Source organism: Elephas maximus, chromosome 22 (assembly GCF_024166365.1).
Source record: "Elephas maximus indicus isolate mEleMax1 chromosome 22, mEleMax1 primary haplotype, whole genome shotgun sequence".
Classification (NCBI taxonomy): domain Eukaryota; kingdom Metazoa; phylum Chordata; class Mammalia; order Proboscidea; family Elephantidae; genus Elephas; species Elephas maximus.
In genome coordinates this window covers 56,245,496-56,272,360 of record NC_064840.1, presented here as the reverse complement: position 1 = coordinate 56,272,360, position 26,865 = coordinate 56,245,496, and the positions used below count along the sequence as shown (strand labels likewise).

Genomic DNA, 26,865 nt, shown 5'->3' with positions numbered 1-26,865 from the left:
TCCCCTCAGCCCAGCACCCGGGGCAAAGTGTTAGAATGTGGGGAAAAAATGAGTTTTTCTAACTTTGTGAATAAATGTTGTGATATCAAGAAGATTTTTACAAAAGAAAAGTGAGAAATAAAACAAGCACGTATGTCTGGAGTTATTTCTATTCGCTTGTCTTGCCTGTTGCCTCAGTAATAGACGAGGGGTCTGGCTATTGAACTCTAAGGATGGGGCCAAGGACAGGGAATGATGAGACCAATTAGACGTACCCTGATAATGATTCCGTGATGGTAGCCGGAAATTAACCAAAAAAAAAAAAAAAATATTAAGCTCATGTCTACTAAGTTTTGGTCTTAAAACCTTAAAGTGTTAGCTGTCAGCCAGTAGAAAATACTGTAAGATTACTTAAGCTAGTCTCTAAACAAAACTTCGTATCATGCACATCCCATAGGCTTTGTTTATTTAGCAAATACATGGTGCTTAATAACAAGCTGGGAAGAAGGAAATATTAGTATTCTCATTTGCCTAATAAGGAACCTGAGGTACAGAGAGGCTAAGTAACTTGTTCAAGATCACACAGGTGGTAAGTGGCAGACCCAGAATTTGAACCCAGGCAGTCAGGCTCCAGAGCCCATGCTCTGTTTTTTGCTGAACTGAAACATGAAATAATCTGCACAAGTGCTCATGATTTCATGGTAGAGCCTAAACAGAGCCAAGTATTTTCTTTTGGGTTTCAAAACAAATATGTATTTATTTTGGCATCCCCTAGGTATATTTTAAAATACTTTTCTGTTTTAAATTGTGCCTTTACTTTGCCCTTAAAATTATTTCAGTGGCAGTATTTGACAGTGATTTCTTTTGAACGCAGGATGACATTGTACTTGTTCTCTGTTGTGTTGCTTACTGAAAGAAGGCAGAAATGGTTGGGGAAGATAATTAGGATGTTGTAGCACTTTAGCAGATTTCAGGTCCCTTTGTCAGGAACACCTCCTGATCTTGGATTTAGCCGTGGTTTGGTGGCCAGAGGCAGATTATTCTGCCCCGTTACTCTCCCCACTTAATTCCGAAGAAGAAAATATCTCAAATTTATAATATTCAGGTAGCAGGTTAGGGAGGACTTCTCTTTTAGAGTACTTGTGCCCACTACCTGCCTTTTAAATGATAAAATACCTTTGTGATAATAAGTCCATCGCTCTCTGCAAGGTGAACAAGCCCCTTAAAAGCCCTGGAACAAATATGGACAATAGCAATTAAATTATCGCAAGTGCTTTGACTGATCTGAACACTAAATATTAACCAGGGAACCACATGCCGGCGCGGAAATACCTCACCATACGAATGTAATACAATATTTTAATGAAGGAGCAAAGAGTAGCATCATCTCCCTTTGTGGTCCAGCTACATAGCACTCAGGCTGACGGGGGGTCAGCGGTGCTGTGTAAAGTCCAGTCACATGGATCCAAAATTAGAAAGGATAATTAGAGACTTACAGTTATACATGTTCCAATGGGATCCTTTGTGTCTGGGTGCTTCTCCCTCGCCGGTCTATCAGCTGATGACCACGACTCCAATCAGTAAGTTCTGACCTGAAGCTTCCAGGGCACAAATGTTGTCATTGTGACCACTAACAGAGCAGGATATTGTCCATTTCTCTTGAGCTTGGGTTGGGCCAAAGAAGAAAAGAGAGACAGTGAATCCAGTGACATGGCAGGAGCTTCTCTTCTGATTCTTTGAAATATAAAAAAATGCTTCTTAAAATGGTCCTCTCAGTGTAATAGATGTATTTGGTGTCTCAGCTTCCTAGTTTTCTGTCAGATATTGTTCAGGATGCAGAAGAACACGGCAGAAGAGATGAATCGCATCTGTGTGCGACTAATATGCCTGAGTGCTTCAGTCTGCCCTCAGTCCACTCTGAATTTGATATTTGTGGTTTTCTGCTTTCCTTTTGTCTCCCCTCGCCCCCTTCCTCAAATGAAATACTGGTACTCCGAACTCTCCTCTTTTTTCTTCAGTTTTCTCTTTCCTTAGCAGCTTTCTGTCTAGGGAGAAACAAGATTCACATCAAACGAGATTAATACAGAGATTTGTTGAAGTGTGACTTCAAGAATTCTTTCAGTATCCTAATTTCAATAAAATCTGTAGGCATTTTAATATAGCATATAAGTCTTGAAATAAATTAAAATAATGTGATATTAGTTAAGCTGGTGACAGAGGAGAAAACTTTAATCTTGTAAAACCGTCTTAAAAGATTGGCTAACCATGGAGCTGCCAACTTAAAGTTGTAAGGAGCGGGAAGCTCTGCTGCCCCACAGGTCCATCATTGGGTTGCTTTTGCTTCAGTAATCTCTCTGATCCTTTTCTTTTATGTTTTAAAATTTGTTTTACAGAAGAAGAGGTTCTCGTTTCTCTTTTTCATGTTCCCAAAGTCGTTGTAATGGTGGATTTTGTTCTCAAAGAGTTATTGCTGCACGAGGAGGGCTCAGGGCTCAACCGGGTCTCGGAGTCAGTCAGGGTGGACTCAAATCCTGCCTCGGTTACTTACTGGGTCTCTAATCTCATGTGAGTTGCACAAAATCTGGAAACCTTTCCCAGTATAACATGGAATTAATGGTTTAACTTGGAGCGCTGGTGGTACAGTGGTTAAGAGCTCAGCTGCTAACCAAAAGGTCAGCAGTTAGAATCTACCAGACGCTCCTTGGAAACCCTATGGGGCAGTTCTATCCTGTCCTATGGGTTTGCTCTGCGTTGGAATCGATTTGATGACAACGGGTTTGGTTTTTTTTTTTTTTTTTAATTTTAAAGGGTAAGGAGCCCTGGTGGCACAGTGGTTAAGTGCTTGGCTGCTAACCAAAAGGTTGGCAGCTTGAACCCACCAGGCGCTCCAGGGGAGAAAGATCTGGCAGCCTGCTTCCATAAAGATTTACAGCCTTGGAAACCCTCTGGGGCAGTTCTACTCTGTCCTGTAGGTCGCTGTGACTCAGAATCGACTCAATGGCAATGGATTTTTAACTTTAAAGGAGGGATGAGTAAGTGAGATTAATCAAGTAAAAAAATCAAAAAGAGAAAATAAAGTGGCCTAACAATATTTGGCACATACAGGAAATAATTAAATGAAAATTAATAATCATACCAGCAACAGTCATAACCTGAAGAAAAGTCCTCCTGCCACCCAGCCATGTGCCCAAACCCTGTATCAGCCTCTGAGCTGCTAGCACCCAATCCTCCCAGCTTGGAGCTACCCAAAACACTTAATGTGGGTCTCCCGGAAACCTCTCTTTTTTTTTTGAAAAGTGCAGTGTACTGCAGTGTGGTGGAATAAATATGGGGACTTCGGCTCAGGAGAAAGGAGTTTAAGTCATCCTCTTTACTGGGGATCATGGGACATGTTTCACTTCATGAAACCTCTGATTCCTTATTGGTAAAATGGAAATAAAGCCTGGTAAAATTGAAATAAAACCTTTCCACCAAATTTACAGTTTAGTTTTAAGAGTTTACCAAGTTGTAGCTGTGGACATTCATTTTAAACTTACCGTGGGTCTTACAGTAGTCTAAGGGATAAATAAGAAGCAGCTTGGTAAAGGGAAAAAGATGCAGTGCTCGGTGAGTGTTTGAATATAGGGTGTGAGGGGCCAAGTGAAAAATGACTGTGAAATTTCAAGCACGGATGATTTACTGAATCAAGAAAAAATCAACAGGAATTGGGGAGGGAAGCAAGGTTTGTAGGGTACCCTGTAGTGGGGTCAGTTTTAAACAGGTTAAATTGTAGGAGAGCGAGGGGGCTGGTGGTCTGTGGGATTGAGGATCCCCTGAAGAGACTTTGGAGTCATCCATTTAGAGGTGGGAAACCCTGGTGGTATAGTGATCAAGAGCTATGGCTGCTAACCAAAAGGTCGGCAGTTCAAATCCACCAGGCCCTCCTTGGTAACTCTATGGGGCAGTTCACTCTGTCTTACAGGGTCACTATGAGCCTGAATAACTCTATGGCACCAGGATTTAGAGGTGAGGCTTGCAGCTGTGGGAGGGAGAAGGCTCTCAGGATGAGGACTGGACTGAGAAGGGGCTTGAGAGATGCTCACACAGCATCTCTGTGTATTTTTCTGTCTTTGTAGAGAACGTGCCTTTTAAGATGAGTTTCCTGGTAGCTCTTCTGTGCTTCCCTCACTTCTCCGGCAGTGAATTGTCAGAGAGCCCAGTGTGGAAACTACATGCTCTTGTCATCATTTTTACTTTCAGGACCCAGATAGGTCTGAGTGGCTCTGGCTATGCTCGCCTTAGGCCCTCCCTCTTGGGGGCCTCTTGTGTAAACTAGGGATGACTTCAGGAAATGCTCTGGCTTGGAAATAAGGTTTCCCAGAGAAGTTTCCCAGAGAAGTTCTAATTCTTTGGTTTATGTGGCTTTACAAGAGCCATAAAACGAAAGCAGTGTCCTTGGGTAGATATAGTGTGAAGGACCGCTGTGGTATGATAGAATTGGTGATATGGATGGATGATATTTTATCAAAGACTGGAGACTTCAAAAGATAAAGGAGGTATAAATTCTTATAAGGAGAATCATGGATCTAAATAAAAACTGAAATGGCGGTTAATATTTTAATTGGTTGTGAAAATACGACAACGTTTTTACTATGTATCAGGGCAGTATTTAATTTTTAAAGACAGCAGTCACATTTCCTCTCAGCAGAGGTCTCAACACCAGATTTGTAACACTGGATAAATGTTACTCAGTGACTACTGAAGTTTGGGGAGGAAAAAAAAATGATCATCTCTAAATAATATTGTCAATGTATTTTAAATAGGAATATGAATTCACCTGAAGCTCTAATGGGCACATTTTCAATACTTGAATCTCATTTTTCTTTTCTAATTATTTTCTTCTATGATTTCATATGCTTCCTGTACAACTACGAGCCTATATTGAATTGGCTCCCATTATTCAGTCCTAAGACACACAGTAGTCGTGATCCAAGGGAAGTTGGTTATAATCTCTTTCAGGAATGCTAATGAGGATTAATATTAAACTCCATCTAAAGCAATGCTAGATACTAAATAAATGCTTTGGCTTCATAATCCCCATCCATACCTTTATTTCAGATGTCTTTGCCTGAACCATCTCTACTGGTCTCTGGGTCTAAAATTATGACAGGGAAGCTTTATAAATCACACACGTTGAACTTCTGAGATTTGGTAGTCTCTCTACCCAGCCATCTTGCCGCCCAACAGCATTCACCTGGGAGCTTGTTAGAACTGCAGAATCACAAGCCCCACACCTGACCTAATAAATTAGAATTAGAGTTTTAATGAGATGCCCAAGGCGGTCTCTCTCTCTACTATAAAAAACTGAAACTCATTGCCGTGGAGTCGATTCTGACTAATAGTGACCCTATAGGACAGAGTAGAACTGCCCCATGCAGTTTCTAAGGAGTGCCTTCTGGTTATCAGCCGTAGCTCTTAACCACTATGCCGCCAGGATTTCATATATATATATATATATATATATATATATATATATATATATATATATATATATATATATGAGACATATATATATATATATAGATGTTTGAGAACTGCTGACAGGGAAGGTCAGTGTTTAAGGCTCTGAAACGTTGGTTCTCAGACTTGACGGCAGAGTAGAATTATGTGAGGAGCTTTTTAAAACTCTGATTCCCCAGGCTTCACCACCAGGGATTCTGATTCTATTGGTCTCGGGTGGAACCTGGACACTGATAGGTTGAAAAGCTTCCCAGGTGATTCTAATGTGCAACCTTGGTTGTCAGACCCCTTGCTACTCCAAGTGTGGTCCTCTGACCGGCATCATAGGCGCCATCTGTCAGCTCGTTAGAAACGTGAATATCAGTCCTTACCCCAGACTTACTTAATCAGAACCTGAATTTTAACAGATTCCCAGGTGACTCACAAGCCCTTTAGTGTTTGATAAGCTTTGGAAATGGAAACTGATTAGAGGCAGACAAGACACGGTAACTGTTTTTGATGGAGCAGGCCGGTTGATGGTAATTGTGATGGAAGGAGGAGAGAGAACTCTCTCAGTAGATTTGAAAAAGTGAGTGACCCTGGCTGTGAACCTCAGAATGATTTCTTGTAACATCTTTGTCCACCCCTACTCTAGAAATACAGCGGTTGGTTGATTTCCCTGCTAGGAAGCAGTATGGTTTAGTGGTTAAGTGTGGGTTCTTGAGCCAGACTTTTTTGGATTAGCTTTTGGTGAATTAGCTTTCTAAGCCTCAACTTCCTCATCTAGAAGAAGGGACAATAATTTACTGGCACTGATAAGTACTCAATAAATGTTAGCAGTTATTATAATAACACTGCTTGAATTACTGTCTTTAAAACTTCTTCAGAGTCAACTTGGTATGAATGGACTGTGGTGAGATTGACCTAGGATGTTGTAAATCTGTAAGAATTCTAAAAGCCTTAGATTACTTGAAGGCGAGGAATTTTAATGATAGTTTGTTTTATTTATAATTACTTAGCAGCACCACCTCAGCACAAACAAGCTAACATTTTCTCGTCAAAAGTAGTAATATAAGCTCTTCAGCCTGGGAAAATAAGAGGGATTGAACAGTACTGTTGTGAAACAAAATCATAAAAGTTCATTATTCACACTCAACACTCATTTAACGTCTATTTCAGGATCCATCGTATAATACTATAGTCAAGTACAGACTGGTCCTTCCTGTTAGGCTGTGGAGTTCTCAAGTCTTAGTTTTAGGATTCAGAGAGCCTCTGATACAGTCACCAGCACTACTGGGCACTTGGTATTTGCTGAATGGAGAACTTACATATTGAGCAGCTGTTCTAGTCTAGGTACTAAGGTGTCTCCCAAACAAGGGGAAAATACGATAACTTCGCAGATAACTCTAGTACAGACCCTAGAGAGCAAGACTGGTGAGGGTCAGAGGTCGGGGCTGCTTCCAGCTGGGGTGTCATGGAGGCCCTTGTGGAAGTGTTGCTTTTTGAGATGGGCTTTGAAGGATGAGGTGGATATGTGTAAATTGTTGCCCGGGAGCGGGAGGCTTTCCAGATAGAGGGAGCCAAACAGGCAGAATTAGTAGCAGCTGGTTGGATTTGGAAACCCTGGTGGCTAGTGGTTAAGTGCTACAGCTGCTAACCAAAAACGTCGGTAGTTTGAATCGACCAGGCACTCCTTGGAAGCTCTATGGGGCAGTGCTTTACTCTGTCTTATAGGGTCGCTATGAGTCGGAATCAATGGCAACAGGTTTGGTTTGCTTGGATTTGGTGAGTTGGACAGAGGGAGTTAAGGATATTATTAACCTGTATGCTTCATTTTCCAGACTGAACAGGTGCAGTTATACATATAGGTAGCCATTATGTAGTTGACTTTTAAAAACTTCCAGAACATTTTGGGCATACAAAAAAGTATGGAAAATAATGTGTGTGTAATAATAATAATAATAAAATAATAGATACTATAAATTCATCATCCAGTTTAAGAACTAAAACATTACAGACTAATCACAGTCTCCTGTGAATGCCTCCTTGGTCCGCTTTCTGTGTTTCCCTCCCTAAAGGTAACTGTCCTGTTGTTCTTCATGCCCATTTAGGTGTGCGTCTGTGAACAGTGTATTGTTTCACGTTTTTGAATTGTATATAAATGCTGTCTTCTTGTTTCCTTTTGAAACTTGACTTTTTTTGTTCAAAAGTGAAATTCATTTTTGATTCATAAAGCCCCAGTTTATTCATTTAATTATATTTCTGTATAGTAAATATTAGGAAACCCTGGTGGCGTAGTGGTTAAGTGCTATGGCTGCTAACCAAAGGGTCGGCAGTTCGAATCTACCAGGCGCTCCTTGGAAACTCTGTGGGGCAGTTCTACTCTGTCCTGTAGGGTCGCTGTGAGTCGGAATTGACTCGACGGCACTGGGTTTGGTTTTTTTTTTTGTGTGTGTAGTAAATATTATGTGAATGTGCAATAACTTATTCTATTTTCAATTGATGGACATTTTGGCTATGTTTTGTATTTTTGTTATCTCACTGTGGTGGTGAACCTTTTTATACATGGCTACTTGTGCCAATATGGGAGAGTTTCTCTAGGCTACATATATACTTAGGGATAAAATTGCTGGGTGGAAGATAGAGTATAATTTTCTGGGTGAATCAGGACATTCTTGAAAGGGTACATTTTCTTTGAGTGTATGTCATTTTATCTGCCTTGTGTTTATAAAGTAATCTTTAGTTGTCTTACCTCCTGATCCTTGTAATATCCCAACAAAGATAGCAAGAGCCCAAAGAAAAGGATTAGAGTAAAACCAGCCTCCTTTCCCTTTAGGGATACTGATGCAGACTCTGTTATCCATTGGTTAGGTCTGGTGGCTGTCATTTGTATCAGCTCGCCCAACTCCTGCTAGCAGTTTTCGCAGATGCGGTAGTGGCAGTTGTTGCCTGTGTTTGACAGCTGTGAAGGCTTTTTGTCCACCTCTGAGTGAGGCAAAATTTGAACAACAGGACAAATGAATTGTTTCAGATTAAAGATGGCAGAAAAACAGGAAAAAAAAAAAGCAACTAGAAATCAAAATAGAAACACAATTCACATAAAATTAAGGATGAATTTAACACAGCTGAATTTTACAATAAGATAAATGAATTAAATCTGTTCTGTTAGCTTTTTCAATCTTTTCTTTTAGGGCCAGAATTTGTGTGCTCCAGGAAATCATAGCCTTTCAAATAATGCTTTATAAACCTTAGTACTGTTAAAGAAAAACAATACTGAAATGACTTTCTTTTTTTGAAAGATGTTGAACCAGCTTTCTTTCTCCTGTAATCAGCAACATTTAGTTTGTCTCCAGATAAACAAAAAGCAGTTGTCCTTGGTCCCTCCCTGATTTTATCTCCTTAAACCTATTGTCAGCTTGTGGTCTGGCTTCTAAAGAGTTAACCCAGAGGTTTATGAGGTCATGTGTGACTTCATTGCATCTGGACTTTTGAAACAGGTCACTTGGAGGGAAGCTGCCGATTTAGAGGGGAGGCTGGGTAGAGGGGGAAGTACTCCTTCAACTTCTTTCAAGTTCTCATCCCTCAGCCCCCGAGGGATACAGTGGCATTCTGGGAGAATGTCACTGTACAGTCAGCGCGTAGTGGTTTGTACTGGCCACAGAAGCAGTTTCAGAAGTACATTACAAGAGTGCTTGCAGAAGATGAAAGTTTGCTGAGCTGATGGAATGGGAGAATGCTCTTCGTTTTCGTAGCAAAGTTATGGGCAGACCGTTGCTGACAGAGGTAACTGGAGTTTGGTTTATTTTCTTTGTCTGATTCTAGGCAGTGCTGGATTATGCATGGTGGTATAGTTACAGAAAATTGGAAAATACTTTATTTCAAATGAGAACCATTGTAAGAAAGCCATAGGGCTAGATTTAGGAAAATGATAATTTATGTGTATTCTAAATAAGGATGATGAGAATTGGAGAGTCTGAAATACTTAGGCAAGATGAGATTTTTCCCCTGATGGAGTTTGCTGTTCCGAGGAGCTGCTGGGTAGACAGAGCTTGGTGCCCTGGATTGTGTGTGTGCTTCCAGCTATCTTTTGTGAAACTTCATCCAGGCATTGGAAGGTCATCAATTTGAGCTTGGTCGTTTAGTGGGGTTTGTTCTGGCAACTGCACGAGACTATCGTTCTTATTTCGGTGTATCACTCCCCTGCAAGGAAAGTTGCCTGTGCCGTTAGTATGGAAAGGTGTTTTATCTTACAGTTCAGCCTTGCCTTTGGAACTTCAAAGGCTAGCCATTTATCTAAAGGAAAAAAAAGCATTGGAAGTTTTATCTGGAGCTGAGGGAATTTTAGCTCAATTTCTCTCTGAGAAGATCTTATTCCGACACCAGCTTCAACAGGCACAAATAAGTGCCCGGCATAAGGGAGGTCAGTGATGTTAAAGAAGGGGGCTAGCCTGGTGCATTGGTACTACGTTCATTTCACCAGTACCCACGAACCCCTGAGAACACTAGTACTGGAGCGTGCAGGGTAGTCAGCTTTTATAATGCGTGTGTTTGTGTGTATGTGTAGGGTAAGTTAGCATTTCTTGTGTTGGTTACAGATTCTAAGTTCATTAATTTTAAGTTCATGTTTTTAGTGTTTTATAATGGCATTCATCTTACATAGTCCACAAATATAAAATATTTGTTTCTTCTACTTGGGCATTTTATTTCATAGCTTTAATAATAAATGACAAAGAGAATACTTAAAAAGTACATGAACCATTTTGTGGGAGGTATAACGCATTGGGGTTATGAGCCTGGACTTAAGAGTCGTAGGTCCATAGGTTTAAGTTTACCTCTGCTTCTTACTACTACTACTTAACTACTCCTGAGCCTCAGTTTCTTCCTGTGTAAAACTGGGATGGTAATAGTACCTAATTTGAGTTGTGGTGAGAATTAGCTGAGGTGTAACACATGGGAAGCAGTAAGCGGTTTCTTCTGCTTTAATAAAGGCTTCATAAGCATTAGCAAACATTGGCTGTTCTATTACTGTTTAAATGGTTCTTCCTTACATCACACACGTGAATTAGACCTTTGAGAATGGTGGGAATGCATTTGGGGTTGTGGCTATGCTTACACTATGTAAACGTCTTGTACTTCTTTGTGGCAAGGTTCCAGGCAGCACTTCTTTTGCCCTCCCAGTCTGTCAGCCATCTCTCCAGTCTGTGGTGGCAGGAAGGGCTAATAGAAAAATAGGTAGGTTACTGCAGGTTACTGCAGACCCATCAACAGTGTTGTGAAATCATCACAAAGCTCATTTCCTGTTGATGGTGTGTTAGCTCCATCATCTTGGAATATGGAGAACAGCGTTGTATGCACATGGACCTCACAGGCAGCATGTGACCCACGTGAAGAATGACGTGGAAAAATTGCCAGAAGCTGGCCATTCTGTCTGTGTTCTTTCCACAAGTGAAGATTGCCTTTTGCTGTGTGATGGAGGCAGCTGTTTATAGACCTTATCTGGATTTCTGGTGTGGCCCTTTTTATGTCCTAGGAGTTGGGAGCTGTGCAGCTGTGTGAAAGCTACTCGGCTTCTCTGAGTATCATGACAATATGTTTTTTCCCATGGCTGTTAAAGAGATTCAACAAGTTAAAATACATGGAAGTGCCAACAGAGTAGGCGCTCAGCAATGTTTCGCACCTCCAAAGATTGCTCCATTTATTCTGTTACAATCAGGGGCATGTTTCAGACAATTTGCAAATAAGCCTCTTTACCTCTGCTATGCTTTATAAAGGCCACATCAGTGTTGGTGAAGGTTTTGTTTAAAATAATTTTCTGGTGTTACTAGTTTACTTATCTAGTGGCAGTTTCTCTTTTTGCCACCATGACTAAATTTAATTTTAGTCTAGTTTTCAGAAATATTATGAAAAGAATACATCCCAATGGTAAAAATTCACATCAAAGCCTCCTTGGCCCCACTCCCCTGAAGGAACCTCTTGGATGGTTTCTGTGTATCCTTGCAAGGCAGGGTCTGCCTAGCTCTGTAGGACCTGATCTTGAACTGCCTCACTGGTGTGAAAGTACCAGCATAGTGCAGAAAGTTCTGTCAGGTTTGCCAGCTCCCTGTGCAGCTTGTTTCCCCCCTCGGTTCTGCAGTGCAGTATGTGGTATATTTGAGAGCCCCCTTGAAGGGAACCCCCCTGCACACCTGGGTTGTGTCACCAGGAGCCCAAGGCGTTTGACAGGCCCAATTCTAGCTATCCCATTGTGGGTCATGTGATCAGGCCAGAATTTATGCAGGCCAGTGGGGCCAGAACCTACTGGGAAAATCCTCAGTCCTGAAGTTTTGAGGAGGCAGAGCCTGTGTTGGGTTCCAGCAGGGATTTTAGTCATTTTTTAGCTGGCCTGAGGGTGTGGTACAGTCAGTCCTTGGGCCTACTGTTATGTTTGGCTTTTTGTCATTAATAACACTGGGTGGAGGTAGTTTAGAAGCAGGTGCCCTGAATGTGGAGTTGGAAGATCAAAACCCAAACCAAACCCACTGCTGTCGAGTTGATTCCAACTTAGAGCGACCCTGTAAGGCAGAGTAGAACTGCCCCATCGGGTTTCCAGGGCTGTAAATCTTTATGGATGCAGACACCCACATCTTTCTCCCACAGAGTGGCTGGTGGGTTCAAACTACAGACCATTCAGGAAGCAGCCGAGTGCTTTAACCACTGTGCCACCAGGGCTCCTTGGAGTTGAAACACCTGGGCTCAGTTTCTAGAGTTCCTGCTTAACATCTGTGATTTTGGGCAAGGCTTCTTTGGTCCTCAGTTTTTTCACTTGCAAAATGGGACCTTTGTGAGGGTGAAATAACGTATGTGAAATATAGGAATCCTGGTGGCAAAGTGATTAAGTGCATGGCTACTAACTGGAAGTTCAGCAGTTCGAGAACCCACCAGGCACTCTGTGGGAGGAAGATGGGACAGTCTGCTTCCATGAAGATTTACGGCCTTGGGAACCCTATGGGGCAGTTCTGCTCTGTCCCACAAGGCTGCTCTGAGTCAGGATTGACTGGACAGTAGTGGGTTTTTGATATGTGAAATGTAGATAAACTACAGAGTCCTCTATGAATTTTTAAGAATTGTTCTTTATTAGATTATTTGAAGGACAGTGGCATATTCCTTTTTACTGGTTTAGGTAAATAGAACTATTTGTGCTTTGAAAAAGGTGGGGTCAGTTGTAGCCATCTAGTCTTATGGTGTCATAGAACTTTGTGCCACCTCTTTCTGGGAGATCACTTGTCCTGTGTGTGTGTGTCTTTTTTTTTTTTTTTAATTGTGCTTTACATGAAGGTTTACAGAGCAGATTAGTTTCTCATCCAATAGTGTATACATAAATTGTTCCCTGGCGTTGGTTGCGATCCCTGCAATTCATCAGCATACTGCTCCTTATCACCCTGAGTTCCCCATTTCCATTTGTCAGGTTTTCCTACCTCTTTGTGCCTTCTCCTTTTACTTTTGGGATGATGTTGCCCTTTTGGTCTCCATAGACAGTTGTTCTAAGAATCGCTTCCCTCATGGGTGTTAGTGTTTGTTTTATAGGCCTATCTATTATTTGGCTGAAAGGTGATCTCCAGGAATGGTTTCAGTTCCAAGTTAGAAGGATGTCTGAGGGCCATAGTCTTGGACCAATAAATCTGGTCTTTTTTATGAATTTGAATTTTGTTCTACATTTTTTCTCCACTCTAACTGGACCGTCTATTGTGATCCTGGTCAGAGCTGTCAGTAGTGGTAGCCAGACACCATCTAGTTCTTCCGGTCTCAGGCATAGTGAAGGCTGTGGTTCCTGTGGTCCATTAGTCCTTTGGACTAATTGTTTCCTTGAGACTTTGATTTTCTGCACTTCCCTTTGCTCCGGACAGAGAGATCAATAGTTGTATCATAGATGGCTGCAGACAAGCTTTGAAGACCCCGTATGCTACTCACCAAAGCAGGTTGTAGATTGTTGCCTTTATGAGCTACGTTGTGCCAGTTGACCTAGATGTCCCCCAAGCCTATGGACCTTAGCCTTTAAGCCCAGTAACTCCATCTTGTGAGGTGTTTGGTTGTGTCTAAAATGTTTCCATGACTGTGCCCCCTGTGTGTTCTATGTATGAATGTACATGCAGCACGTACAAATACATGCATAGAAATATTCACAGCCAAACCTACGTATGCACATGGGTGTGCTCCCATACCTCCTGTATCACACCTTGCAGCATACTTATTTACCTATATATCCACTCATAATTTCTTGTTCTTACTGTTGTTACAGCATTATATATGTTAATAATATTTACTGTTGTTGCCTTTTATTCTTCTGTGCCTATCAGTGTCTTCCCTTTCCTTGGCCATGTTGTGCTGACCTCCCCCATATGGTGTGCTGCCTTTCCCTTCACCCGAGTTAACATGTGCCTAATCTCTAGTCGGAGCCCTGGTGGTACAGTGGTTAAGAACTTTGGCTGCTAACTAAAAGGTCAACAGTTTGAATCCACCAGCTGCTCCTTGGAAACCCTGTGGCACCGTTTTACTCTGTCCTGTAGTGTCACTATGAGTCAGAATCGACTGCAACAGGTTTGGTTTACTCTCTGCTTAGTGATTCCCCCCCCTCCCCCTGCCATGCCTGGTAACCATCAAAAAGTGTTCTTCTTAGTATGAGCCTTTTCATGACTATTTATAATAGTGGTCTTTCATGACAGTTTATAATAGTGGTTTCATGCAGTATTTGTCCTTTTGTGATGGAATTATTTCACTCAGCATAATGTCATCCAGATTCATCCATGTTGTGAGATGTTTCATGGATTCATCATTATTTTTGCATAGTATTCCATTGTGTGTATATACCACAGTTTGTTTAGTCATTCATCCGTTGATGAGCACTTAGGTTGCTTCCATCTTTTTGCTATATTATGAATAAAGCTGCAATGAACATGAGTGTGTGTATGTTTATTCTTTTCACAGTTCTTATTTCTCTGGGATATATACCTACGAGTGATATTGCTGGATCATATGGTACTTGTATTTCTAGTTTTTTAAGGAAGTGCCATATTGTTTTCCATAGTGGTTGTACCATTTCACATTCCTAGCAACAGTGTACAAGAGTTCCAATTTCCTCACAACTTCTCCAGAATTTTTTTTTTTTTTTGGATCAGTGTCATTACTGCTGGGGTGGGATGATACCTCATTGTAGTTTTGATTTATATCTGTCTGATGGCTGATGGGAACCCTGGTGGTGTAGTGGTTAAGAGCTACAGCTACTAACCAGAAGGTCAGCAGTTCGGGTCTACCAGGTGCTCCTTGGAAACCCTATGGGGCAATTCTACCCTATCCTATAGGGTTGCTGTGAGTTGGAATTGACTCGATAGCAGCAGATAAATGGCTAATGATAGTGAACATTTCTTCATGTGTTTGTTAGCGCCTGAATGTCTTCTTTGGTGACATGTCTGTTCATGTCCTTTGCCCATTTTTTAATTGGGTTGTTTTTGTTGTTGAGGTGTTGAAATTTTCTATAAATTTTAGAGATTAGACCCTTGTCGGGTATGTTGTAGCTCCAATTTTTTTCCCAGCCTGTAGGTTCTCTTTTTTATTCTTTTGGTGGAGTCTTTTGATGAACATAAGTATTTAATTTTTAGGACATCCCAGTTATCTAGTTTGCCTTCTGCTGTTTGTACATTTTTAGTTATGGTTGGTATTCTACTTATGCTGTTAGGGCCCTTAGTGTTGTCCATATTTTTTCTTCCATGATCTTTATAGTTTTAGGTTTTACATTTAGGTCTTTGGTCCATTTTGAGTTAGTTTTTGTGTAAGATGTGGGGTATGGATCTTGTTTCACTTTTCTGCAAATGGATATCCAGTTTTGCCAGCACTGTTTGTTAAAGAGACTTTCTCTCCCCCATTTAATGAACTTGGACTCTTGTTGAAGATCAGCTGTCCACAGGTGGATGGATTCACTCCTGGGTTCTCAATTCTGTTCTGTTGGTCTGTGTATCTGTCGTTGTACCAGTATCAGGTTGTTTTGACTACCATGGCTGTACAGTAGGTTCTGAGATTGTGGAGTTTGAGGCTGTGGGCTTCTTTTGCTGCTCTTTTTCTATTCTAGTTGTAGGGTTAAGATACTGATTTTGGCCTTTTTTTTTTTTTTTTTTTTTTTTTTTGATGTGTGAGTTTATTGCTATAAATTGACCTCTGAGTGCTGCTTTTGTTGTATTTTCGTTGTTGTTTCGTTCTAGGAGTCTTTTAATTTCATTTACTACCCAGTGATTTTTAAGAAAGATGTTACTCAGTTTACATGTATTTGATTTTTTTCCTTGCTCCTCCTGTTACTGAGTTCTAATTTTATATAGTGTTGTGACCTGAGAAGATCTTTTGTGTTATCAATATTTTTGAATTTGTTGAGGCTTGCTTTGTGACCTAAAATATGGTCTTTCTGAAGAACAAATGATCCATGTGCATTGGAGAAAAATACGTACCGTGCTGCTGTTGGGTGCAGTGTTCTGTGTATGTCTATGAGGTCAAGTTGCTTAATTGTGTTGTTTAGATCTTCTGTATCTTTGAGTTTCTTTCTAGTTGTTCTGTCCTTCATTGAAAATAGTGTGTTAGAAGCCTCCTGTTATTGTGGAATTGTATTTCTCTTTCAGTGGTTAGAATTTTTTTTTTTTTTAATGTATTTTGGAGCTCTGACGTTGGGTGTGGTTTGTTATGGTTATGTCCCCTGGGTGGATTGACCCTTTATTCATTATATAGTGCCCTTTCTTGTCTCTTACATTGGGTTTTGGCTCAAAGTCTGTTTTATCAGAGATTAATATTGCCATTCCTGTTCTTTTCTGGTTGTTGTTTGCTTGATACATTTTTTTCCCAACCTTTGATTTTTAGCTTATTTTTGTCGTTGTCTGAGGTGTGTCTTTCGTAGGCAACATATTGATGGGACTTTTTTTATCCATTCTGTTACTCTCTATCTCTTGACTGGTGCATTTAACTCATTTACATTCAGTGTGATCATCTATAGGATAAATTTACTGCTGTCATTTTGTTGTGCTTTTTCTTGTGTTGACAGTTCCTTTGTTCTACTTACTTTTCTGTACTGACTTGTTTATGGATTTTCTTTTCATTTCCTTCATCGTTATTGATTTTGTGTACTGAGTCTTTGTGATTTTCTTTTTTTATTTTGGTGAGTAGGTTTATTTTCTTTGTGGTTACCTTGAAATTTACCTTTATTTTCCTAAGTTTAAGACAGTCTGTTATATCTTGATATTGCTTTGACTTCCTCTCCATATAGTTCTGTAGCTACAACAGTTATTCCATCTTTTTATTTTGAAATCATCTTTTACAGATTGATGTCTCTGATTCCCTGTTTTCAGTCTTGTAGCTTTATTTAATTTTTGTGAATTCTTTGTATTGGTTGGTATCTGGATGATGATGTCATATGTCTTAGTCTCAGGTCGTTGTCTGATGATGATGTTTCTCTGTCTAAAGGACTCCCTTTAATAATTTCTTGTAAGATTGGTCTGGTTTTTACAAATTACTTCAATTTCTGTTTATGTGGAAATGTTCTAGTTTTGCCATATGAGAGGCAGTTTTGGTTGGCATTTTTTTTCTTTCAAGGTTTTACATATGTTATCCTATTGCCTTCTTTCCAACATGGTTTATACCAATAAACCAGAGCTTAGTCTTATTGGTTCCCCTTTGTAGGTGACAGTTCATTTTTCCTGAGTTGCTCCTAGGATTTTTTTGTCTTTGGTTTTGGAAAGTTTGATGATGATGTATCTTGGTGACTTTCTTTTGGGGTCTATCCTGTCGGGTTCAGTGAGCTTCTTGGATGGATATCTTGTCATCTTTCACAACATTAGGAAAGTTTTCTGCTGAAGAATCTTCAAAAATTTTCTCTGTGCTTTCTTTTTTTGTTGTTGTTTCTTCCTGTTCTGGATTCCTGTCATGTGTAAATGACTCCTCTTGATAATGTGCCATATATCTCTTAGGCTTTCTTCATTCTTTATTCTGAATGTTCCTCAAACACATTAGTGTCAAGTAATTTGTCCTCTATTGTAGTGATTCTGTCTTCCTTGATTCAGTTCTACTTCTGTGTCCCTCCACTGAGTTATCTATTTCTGAAATTTTATTGTTAACCTTCTGGATTTCTGGTTGCTGTTTTTATATGGTTTCTAATTATCTTTTTTATTTATTAGTCCTCATGTTATTTTCCGGAATTCTTCTAGAGCTCTGTCTGTGTTTTCCTTGGTTTTGTCTGTGTTATCCTGATCTCAGGGAGGACCCTGTGTATGTCTCCTGAGTTCCTCACCAGTCAGTCCATTACGACTTCTTACTCAGGAAGGTTTTCTTGGGCTTTATTTTGGTCATTGGCTTGAGCCGTCTTGACCTGCCTCTTACGTGATTTGATATTTTTCTTGTCTTTGAGGCATTAAGGTGCTTTTATATTTATTTGTTGATTGTATGTTTGTTTGCTTCATCCTAATTTTTTGTTTTGTTTTATTTTGATGTCTACAGGCAGGCTGAGTGGGCATGCTCCTCTGGCCACTAGTCGGGTAACATTGGAGCACTCACCACCTGTTCTTAGGCAGGTGAAGAAGCGGCTAAGAGTGTGAGTGTGGGTTTCTATTCACTGATGGTGTATGGCAGCTTAGGGCGGGCTGGGTGAGCACTGGCCACCATCTTTCATCAATCCAGTGGTGCAGGAGTTGTTAGTATTCCTCACCGAGTTGGTGGGGTGGCAGGTGTGGTAGGTGTGGTGGATGAGCAGGGGGCGCAGTCATCACCATGCTTTGGGGTGGTGGGTGGCAGGCAAGTGCACATGGTTGCTACCACATTGGGGTTGGGGGGGGTAAGTGACTGGCATGAGACGCTTGGATGTGTGGTCATTTCCATTTGCTGGTTTAGGGGGGAAGTGGGAGGCAGGCAAACTTGTGCTTATGTGGTCACCACTGCTTGCTGGGTCGGGGGCGGGTTGTGGGTGAGTGTGTGTGCAGGTGCACAGTTGCCACGCCACTCACCAGGTTGAGGGGGTGAGTGGTTGACATGCACACATATGAATGTGTGGTTTTTGCTGCTTTCTGGATTGGGAGGAGTAGGTAGTGGACGTGTGCACGCATGCTCTTGTGGGTGCCACTGCTCGCCAGGTCTGGGGTGGGTGGTGAGCAGGCATGTACATGTAGCTGCCGCCGCTCACTGAGTGGAATGAGGGGGAGTGAGTAGCTGGCATGTGCATGCGTGCAGTTATTGCTGCTTGCCAGTATGGGGGTGGGAGTGGGTGGTGGACAGGTGTACGTCCACTCACTTGGTTACCACCACTATTTGGGTCTGGGGTGGGTCGGTCCGTGTGTGTGTACGTGATTGCTGCCAGTTGCTGGCTTGAGGGTGGGTGACGGGTGCTTGTGCGCTAGCATAGTCATCATAGCTTGCTAGTTCGGCGGTAGGGGGAGTGGGTGGCAGGTGAGCTCACACGTACTTGCACGATGTTGCTGTCCATGTTGGGGCAGGGGTTGGGTGGCAGGTGGGCGTGAGTGTGGTCATGTAGTCAGTTGGAGGGGTGGGTGGCAAGTGGGTGAGCCTGTGGGAGTGCACTTATTGCCGCTCTTCTGGAGTGGGGGGCGGTTTGTGTTGTGGTCTCTGGTTGGGTGGGGTGGCCAGGGTATGAGACCCTCCCCTGCTTCTGATCAGGTGGATGGGGAAAGGGGAAGTGTGTCCCTTTGGCTATCAGACATGGGTGCTTAGGCACTTCCTGTCTGCTGTAGCCAGTAGTTGGGATCTGCCCCTGACTAAGTTGAAGAGGGGGTGGGCACCTGGAGTCTGGTTGGGTGGGGGACCTCCCACCCATACTCCGCTGAATCATCATCTCGTGTGCACTACCCACCCTAGAGGTCGGGGACCTCAGCTTGGCTCTGGATCCTGGCTCCCTCCTGCCCTGTGGACAGCAGGATACCTGGAATTCTCACCCTCCTTTCTGTGTTTTCCTTCCTTATATCCTGAGTGTGATCTGCTTACCTTGTTTCTGTCCAACTATATTTATACAGTTTTTCTTTATCCCTTATGGGATTGCTGTGAAGTTGCTTTCCTGTGCTCCTCACCCGGGATCACTTCTGGCTTTGTCTCAAGATGGCCATATTGAGCCGGGACTGCTGGCAGAGCCCCTCTGCTTTGTGTTACTCCTCTTTTGCTGTGTTTGTTCAATTTTTTCTATTAATTAGTATGTTCAGTTCTTTATCCTTCCTTTTTGATGCCCAGGGTTCCAGGATTGTTATCTGTACCTGTTTCACTTGGTTTCTCTGGTCTTTGCTGTAAGAAGGACGGTATGGTGCATCTGACTAAGCTGCCGTCTTGGCTCTTCCTCCTCTTATCTGTTCTTGAATGCTCCTGGCATGCCCAGGAGTCTGTATTCAGATGGGGTGGGAGCAGTATAATTTCTGTGTCCAGAATGTTCTCAAATCAGTTACTCCCATTTGTTGATTCAGCTGGTCCTTTACTGAGGCCCTGCTTTTCAGCAGTGAAAGCACTGAGAACCTAGGTTTTCCCTACTTTGCTACAGATGATTTGTGAGACCTAGGAACAGTCACTTCTTTCTCGATCCCTCGGTTTCCTCGTCTGTAAAACCAGGGGTGGGCCTAGAAGGCCTTTGTGTGTGTGTTTAGGGTGGTGGTGGTGGAGGCGATTATCTTCCCCTTTCTTTTTTCTACCTTGCTATATCTGTCATCCTATTGACTAATTTCCACTTCCCCTTTTAAAGAACGCAGGACATTTATCTTTGAAAAGATGTGACAGGTAAGGAATGAGGTTAAACATCAAGTTGAGGGATGCTGTAATGACTTCAGAGACCTAAGCATATTAAAACCTTGTAAGGGTGGCAGGGTGTTAAGCGTGGGTATCAAATCATCTTGCTTATAACTCACTGGCCTTGGTGTTGGCTTTGTTCTATAGTTTCCCAGAGTTGATCGTCTTTGGCCAGGGCTTTGGTGGCCCAGACCTGTTGTTATGGGAGCTGTGACTGCCTAAGCGGGGAGAGGGAAAAAGGATATTATGGCATTTCTCCTCATACATGGGGTCATCATGAGTTGGAATTAACTTGATGGCAACTAACAACAGAAACAACGTGGTAGCTGGCAGCTGAAATGGAGAGGTCACCTTAAGAAGAAAAGGAGAATGAGTATTCCTTTAGCTTCAGGCAATAGTCCTTTTGGGGCAGTAGTCCTTTTGGGGCAGAAGAGAGTCCATCGCTCTACTCTGTGGGAGATATTTGCATTGCTTTGGTTTCCTTTCTCAGTACCTTCATCCATCCAGGCATCTTTCTCAAGCTCTTTATCTAAATGTTGTTGAATAAAGGAGCACCTTTATTGTGTGTGGGTATTTCAGTCCAACTTTCCCAGGATAAGACTCCATTCCTAGGTGACAGAATGATATGGAAAATATTTCCTCAATATTTTGCTGCTGAAAGATTAAAAAAAAAAAAATTAAAAACTTTCTGTGGAGCTTGCTTATAGGAAGGCTCAGGACTGGTCCTATTAGTGGGAGGAAGTTACTGGCTGCTAGAACTTGTTTAATGAGTCCCTTGGGGGACTTATCAGCTGGCCCAAGTCTTAGAGACCCTTGGAAGATGTCCTTCTAGTTGAAACAGTTGACCTGAAGAATTGCAGGATACTTGGCTCAAAATGGGAGTGGTTGGTAAGAGGAATGTAGATTTCCGTGTGGCTAATTTTTTTTTTATCTGAATAGCCCAGTGTATGATCATCTGCAGCTGGTGTGATACCTCTGACACTGTCACTTGTGTCTAAGGGGGGATCTTGTTAATCAGAGTTTGACCCTTTGTGCTAATTTCAAAGGGTACATTCTCAGATATTAACCTTGCATAACAGATCAGTACCTATTTCAGGGCTAAGTATATACGTGCTTCAGAATTGGTGGTGGGAGTATGGCCAGCAGGTTTAGGAAGTGATGAAGAGTAAACATAAAGAGTGAGCTGATGGGTTTGGTCTAGTATTTTCTGGCATCTTGACCTTGCGAAGCTAGTGTGCCCCATCGGCTATGAGTTTCAATTCACCGTGGAAATTGCATAGCTGAGCATTTTCTAAAACTTAAAATGAGGGAATAAAAAGTATCCAGCTGAAACACAGCCAAAGATTGGCATTTGCCACTGATATAACAATAAGCTGCCTCATGTACAGGCCCCGCCTTCTCCCTCCCAGGGGCCTGAACTCTGTGCATGTTGCCTTATCCCAGAATGGATTTACTGGTGATTCTGAGTCTCCTCAGTTGGTAAGTAATGTGGCTTTTATATCCCAATCCTTTGAAAGTAGTTTGCTTTTTTTTTTTTTAAAGGAGAAAAACATTTTCACTAACAGTTTTTTTTCAGGGACATTTTGGTTGAACAAAAACAGACCCCCCCCCCCCCCCGCCCCGCCATGGCTATTTCCATCCCAACAAGAGAGAGAACTTGCAGCACTTACACATGAGCTCGCCTTTTATTAAGTGCTGGCAACGTCAGCACTGCTACGTGCTGCTGCTCAGTTCCTGCCTGGCTTGGTTTACCTGCTCCAGAGTGGGAGCTGGCTCTCTCCTGAGCCAGCAGGATCTCTTCCGGTGGTACCCAGGTCTTCTTGGGAGGTCTCAGGGCCACACAACCATGGGGTCATCTCTGGCCAGTAGCTGAGAGATCCATCTGGAGAAGGTAGGCTGCACGCCAAGAGTGGGGTGGCCCTACCCAGTGTGTGTTAAAAATCACTGAGTTGGCTAGTGTAGAAGTAATATTTATCTAGTGTTGCACTCAGTTTTGTGAAAACACATCTGAAGGCGGCAGCCTGAGGTAATTGTACACCAACTTGATTAAAAATTGAGTTAAGTGTGCCTTCGTAACTTCTTTGAGAGAGAGTATCATTTTAAAAGAAGTAACAGTATTTAGGGGTTTTTTTCTTCTCAAAATACTAGATATTAAATGACCAGTAGCTGTCTTTTCTGTGCTCGGATGTCGTTATTTTCACCCACTCTCTTGACAGCATGTTTTTTCCTCCTTCTTTTCCTTCCCCTGCCTTTCCTGTCTGCTCTGTCATCAGAGTTTTTTGGGTTGTTGTGAATCTTTCCCTCTCATTGAACTTTTAACGATGATTATGTCTCTTCTCTTGTTTCTTTCCAGCCCACGGTCTGCATTGCTGAGCTTATTTAGCCACTGAGGAACTCACTGCCGTCGAGTTCATTCTGACTCATAGCGACCCTTTAGGACAGAGTAGACCTGCCCCATGGGGTTTCCAAGACTGTAATCTTTAAGGAAGCAGACTCCCATGTTTTTCTCCCCTGGAGTGGCTGGTGGATTCCACCCACTGACTTTTTGGTTAGCAGCTGGGTGATTTAACCACTGCGCTACCGGGGCTCCTCTAACCACTGACGGACAAGGCATTTAAGTTGCTATGTACTGTGGCCATTGCACATCCAAGGCCATCGTGGCTTTGATGATTTCAGGGGTTGCCTTCAGGGGAGCTAGACCTCTACAGGAGCCCTGTGTCAGCCTGGAAGGAAGTGGTCATATGGAGAGCGTTGTGCTGGTTGTCAGAAGACGTAGGCTCTGGCTATAGTTCTGTCCCAAGTCCTTCACCTATGAAGGCTTCATTTACTTGTCCACAAAACGAGATTAAACAATTCCCAAGGTATATTCCAAATTAAAAAATCCATTACTCTGAAATCGTTCTAATTCTTGCTCCTTAGATAAGCTGCCTGGGACCAATTATACAGAACAAATAAAAAAACAGTAAAGGAGACTGTAAAATTACAGCAGGTAGAAAGACACCAAAAAGTTGGTAACAGCACTCATAGCTTGCCTACAAATTAAGATGGAGAGAGCCAGTGGAGGGCAGGAGCATCTTCCTTTCTTCTTCCCTCTTTCTTGGATTGCCCACACAGCTTCGTATTACTCTTCTGTGGAAGCTGTGTCTACCAGTTATCCTTCCTCATTCTGAGATGCTTGAGATGAAATATTTATTTTAAGACCTGCAATCCATCTCTTCCAGAAGGTGAGTGCAGGAAATCATAGCTCTTTTTTCTTGGCTGGTGTGACTGACTGATGGCGCCATCTTTTCCATCCCTTTTCAGAGGGTCCTTGCATTTTAAACATGAAAGCAGAAGTGTAAGCCACAGTAGCTGAAATGAAACCAGGACGTAGGAGGCAAAAGGCTCTGTCATTCTCTGTTAATTCTTAGTTCTTCATTGTATGGATATTGTAGGCCTTATGTTTAGGAGAAGAATTTTCTGGGAAAGTGTGGAGTCAACAATGTAGAGACTGGGTTTTCATATTAGCTCTGTGACTCTGGGCATGTCCTTACCCATTTCTGAGCTGGTCTCATCTATACAATGAGGGTTGGGTTAGTTGATATTTAGGGTTTTTTCCAGAGTCAACAAGCCTGTGCTTTCCCTCTTCATTAGCACAACCGCTGGAGGCGTAGCAGTGAGGGGAAATAACAGGAAGACCCATCAGTTTTGCTGATTGCTCATAGGTAGCCCGGAACCATCTTGAAGGCAGAGGCTGTTTTTACGTTTTAGTAAGTCCAGGGTTATACATGATGTTTTTAAATTGATTCTTCCTTTGGGTCAGTGTACTAATTTTGGCATATATTTATCAAGGTATCAGCAGCCTGGGGCGCTCTCTGTTAGGAGTGTAACCATGCGGAGGTGCTAAGTGACTTCCAAGTCTGAGTTTTCCCCATAGCATGCCAGTAGAGTTTTTGAACTATCTCTGCCTTCCCAAGGAAAATGCCTCCCTCCAGGGGGTTGTAGAAATTTCTATCAATCTTTTTGATTTTTCTTCAACAAAAACTTCAAGGACATTTGCTTGCTCCACAGCCTATAACTAACTGCTTGTTGGCATCCAGGTTGAAGGGACTGCTTGGGCTCTTGAACCTTGGAGTGAGGCTCAGCAGGGAGCAACAGTGTTTCCCCAGGGAATTATTTGTCTTTGCCTCCTTGATGATGGTAGTGCCAATCAGAGGTTTTTATTCCGATTGATAAGGTTGAGCACATGCATTGAATGGCTTGTTGAGAATATTTTCCGGCCATGAGAGGATCTGAATGTCTCCTTTTCTTATCTTTATGGGTACCGTGGGGCAACTTGAGAGTTGGCAAAATGCCTGAGTTTAAAATACATCTCATCTCAATGCAGAGAAGAAGCGTGACACCATGTTTTCCTTTTGTCTCATACCACTGACTTCAGCGAACAGCGTCAGTGCAGGTGGATTCAGTTATCTGTGCTATTTGATCAACAGATGGAAAGGGTTTCATTTACGTATGTTTATTTTAATTAAAACTATCGTTTCCATATTCTTTCCTATCAAGACTAGATGGCTAGTTTGATTCCTTTGAGTTTCACTCTTGTTCCATTTCCTAATTGAGGTAGTGATGAGACTGATGAAACTTGAAATGCGGTCAGCAGGGGTGGGGGAGGTAGGGAGTAAAAGGGCTTAAGTAGCCACAACGTGTCCAACAGAAACACTGTCCAACAGGGTGCTGATGTGGTGGTACCAGGGCATCGTCAGCCTGGAAGTACCTGCCTTCCGACTCCGCCTTCTGAAGTCATGACTGAGGGAGAATTGCTACCCTGCTGTGTCACTCTTCCTTTGGGAACATGAAAAGGACTGTGTCAGTGGGATAGTGCCACAGATGCCTAAGGCCCTGGGGGAGCCCGTCTGTGTAAAATTCCTCTCTTCACTAATATGACAGCCCCTCCTTTCTTGTCCTCTTCAAGATAATAGCTGTGTAGATACTTCAAGTTTCTAGGATAAATACAATCTCAAATCAGAATGGTAACAAGGCTATTTACTTATGAAGAAATTTCCCAATTTTTACTAAATATCATATTTTCACCTCATGGTTATTTTCCCTTAGAATACACTTACTCATAAAACTTTGTTCTATATAGATAACAAGGTTTTAGAAGGTCTAGGCCAGTTTTTGAACTCCTGTGACATGCTTTGAGCCATCCATGCTGTCCATTTCTAGACAGAGTACAAAGCTTTTCCCACCAATTCGGAATGAACTGTTCATTGTCATCAGCTTTGCATGGAATGGTTGTTTCACGTCCCAATCCTTTAACGATGCCATTTTCTTTATACTCAAAGTAAATGCTGTGCAGACCAGTTTATTCTGGAATCGGGTTATACTATTTTTCTCTTAATTAAAGTCTTCTGAAGCAGTGGAGCTTTGATAGTAGACAGTTTCCATTATAAGTTATTGTTTTTATACTTCTAACTTTTCTAGTAATGAATTTTGTTTTTTTTTTCCCAAGAAAGCAGTCCATCCTTTTCAAGGTGGAATCGGGCTTGGGGTTAAAATTGCAAACAAGTCCAGTACTATTTTGATTTTTCTAGCTTCGGAGTGTCTTTTCATTGGAAGCAATTCAGTCTCATTTGGTTCAAGAGTACAAAACAATAAGAGCTATAAATACATTGGGTGGGAGGAAGGTCATGATTTAGCCAAGTTAAAGTATACTTTAAGTTGTTTACACATAGGGTCCTAAACTAGAGAGAGAAAAGGCATTAGGTCCCCTTGGAGGCATTAACAGAGTTTACAAGGTTCTACTAATAGACGTAAGTGTGTCTACCTCAAATTATTTATATGCACAGTAGAAAGAATGGGGAAGAAATCAATTTGAGCAATAAATACTTGGAGAAAATTTCACTGTCTTAGGAATTCTCAGGAAACTGAAGAGAGAACTCCATTCACTTCCTCTCTTTCTATGACATCTTCGTATTTAAAGAAAAATTACCAGAACTGTAGTGGTTTTTCCCTAGAAGATACGGCTCTTAGATGATTTATATGATTTGAAGGGTATTAATGGAAGTCATCCCATAATTATTTGAAAATTTGGAATTCCATGACGCTAACTGCTGGACATCTTGTAGAGCCAGACTCTATGCAGCAACACAATTGTGTGTAAGTTAGGAATCTGATTCTTTACCAGAAGATTTGTCTTCCTAAACAACTTTGCCATTTCCTGACAGTATTACTTTGGGCAAAAACAAGTACCAAAAAACAACTGAATCTATTCCTTTCTAAAATGGTTATAGTAATACTTCTTGGGGTTATCAGAATCAATTGAGATAATATGTATAAAGTGCTTAACAGTGCCTGGAGCTAGTAAGTGGACAGTAACATTACTATCCTCAGTGCCATCATCATTAACAAGTAATTCCATATACTTGAGTAATGTCTCTACTTTCATTGTGCTTTTTATATTATTTCCATTAACAATGCTCAGATAGCAACAAGGGACAGTATTGAATACTCATTCCTTTTCTACTTCTCTTCTACAGTTTGTACTTTGTTTTGAGTCCCTGGGTGGTGCAGACAGTTAATGTGCTCAGCTGTTAACTGAAAGGTTGGAGGTTTGAGTCCACCCAGAGTGCCTTGGAAGAAAGCCCTGAGGAT

General features: G+C 41.8%; 1 protein-coding gene across 13 annotated transcripts in view; it reads left to right on the top strand.

The window, feature by feature from the left end:
• Positions 1-26,865, top strand: part of PSD3 (pleckstrin and Sec7 domain containing 3) — a 739,247-nt gene that overhangs the window by 395,096 nt on the left and 317,286 nt on the right. Inside the window, exon 1 of one of the 13 annotated variants that reach the window (XM_049866080.1) lies at positions 21,941-22,126. The exons of the other annotated variants lie outside the window; for them this stretch is intronic. The gene's annotated coding sequence lies outside the window, so the exon portion shown is untranslated. Of the gene's footprint in view, positions 1-21,940; positions 22,127-26,865 lie in introns of those variants that run through there. 13 annotated transcript variants of the gene reach the window in all.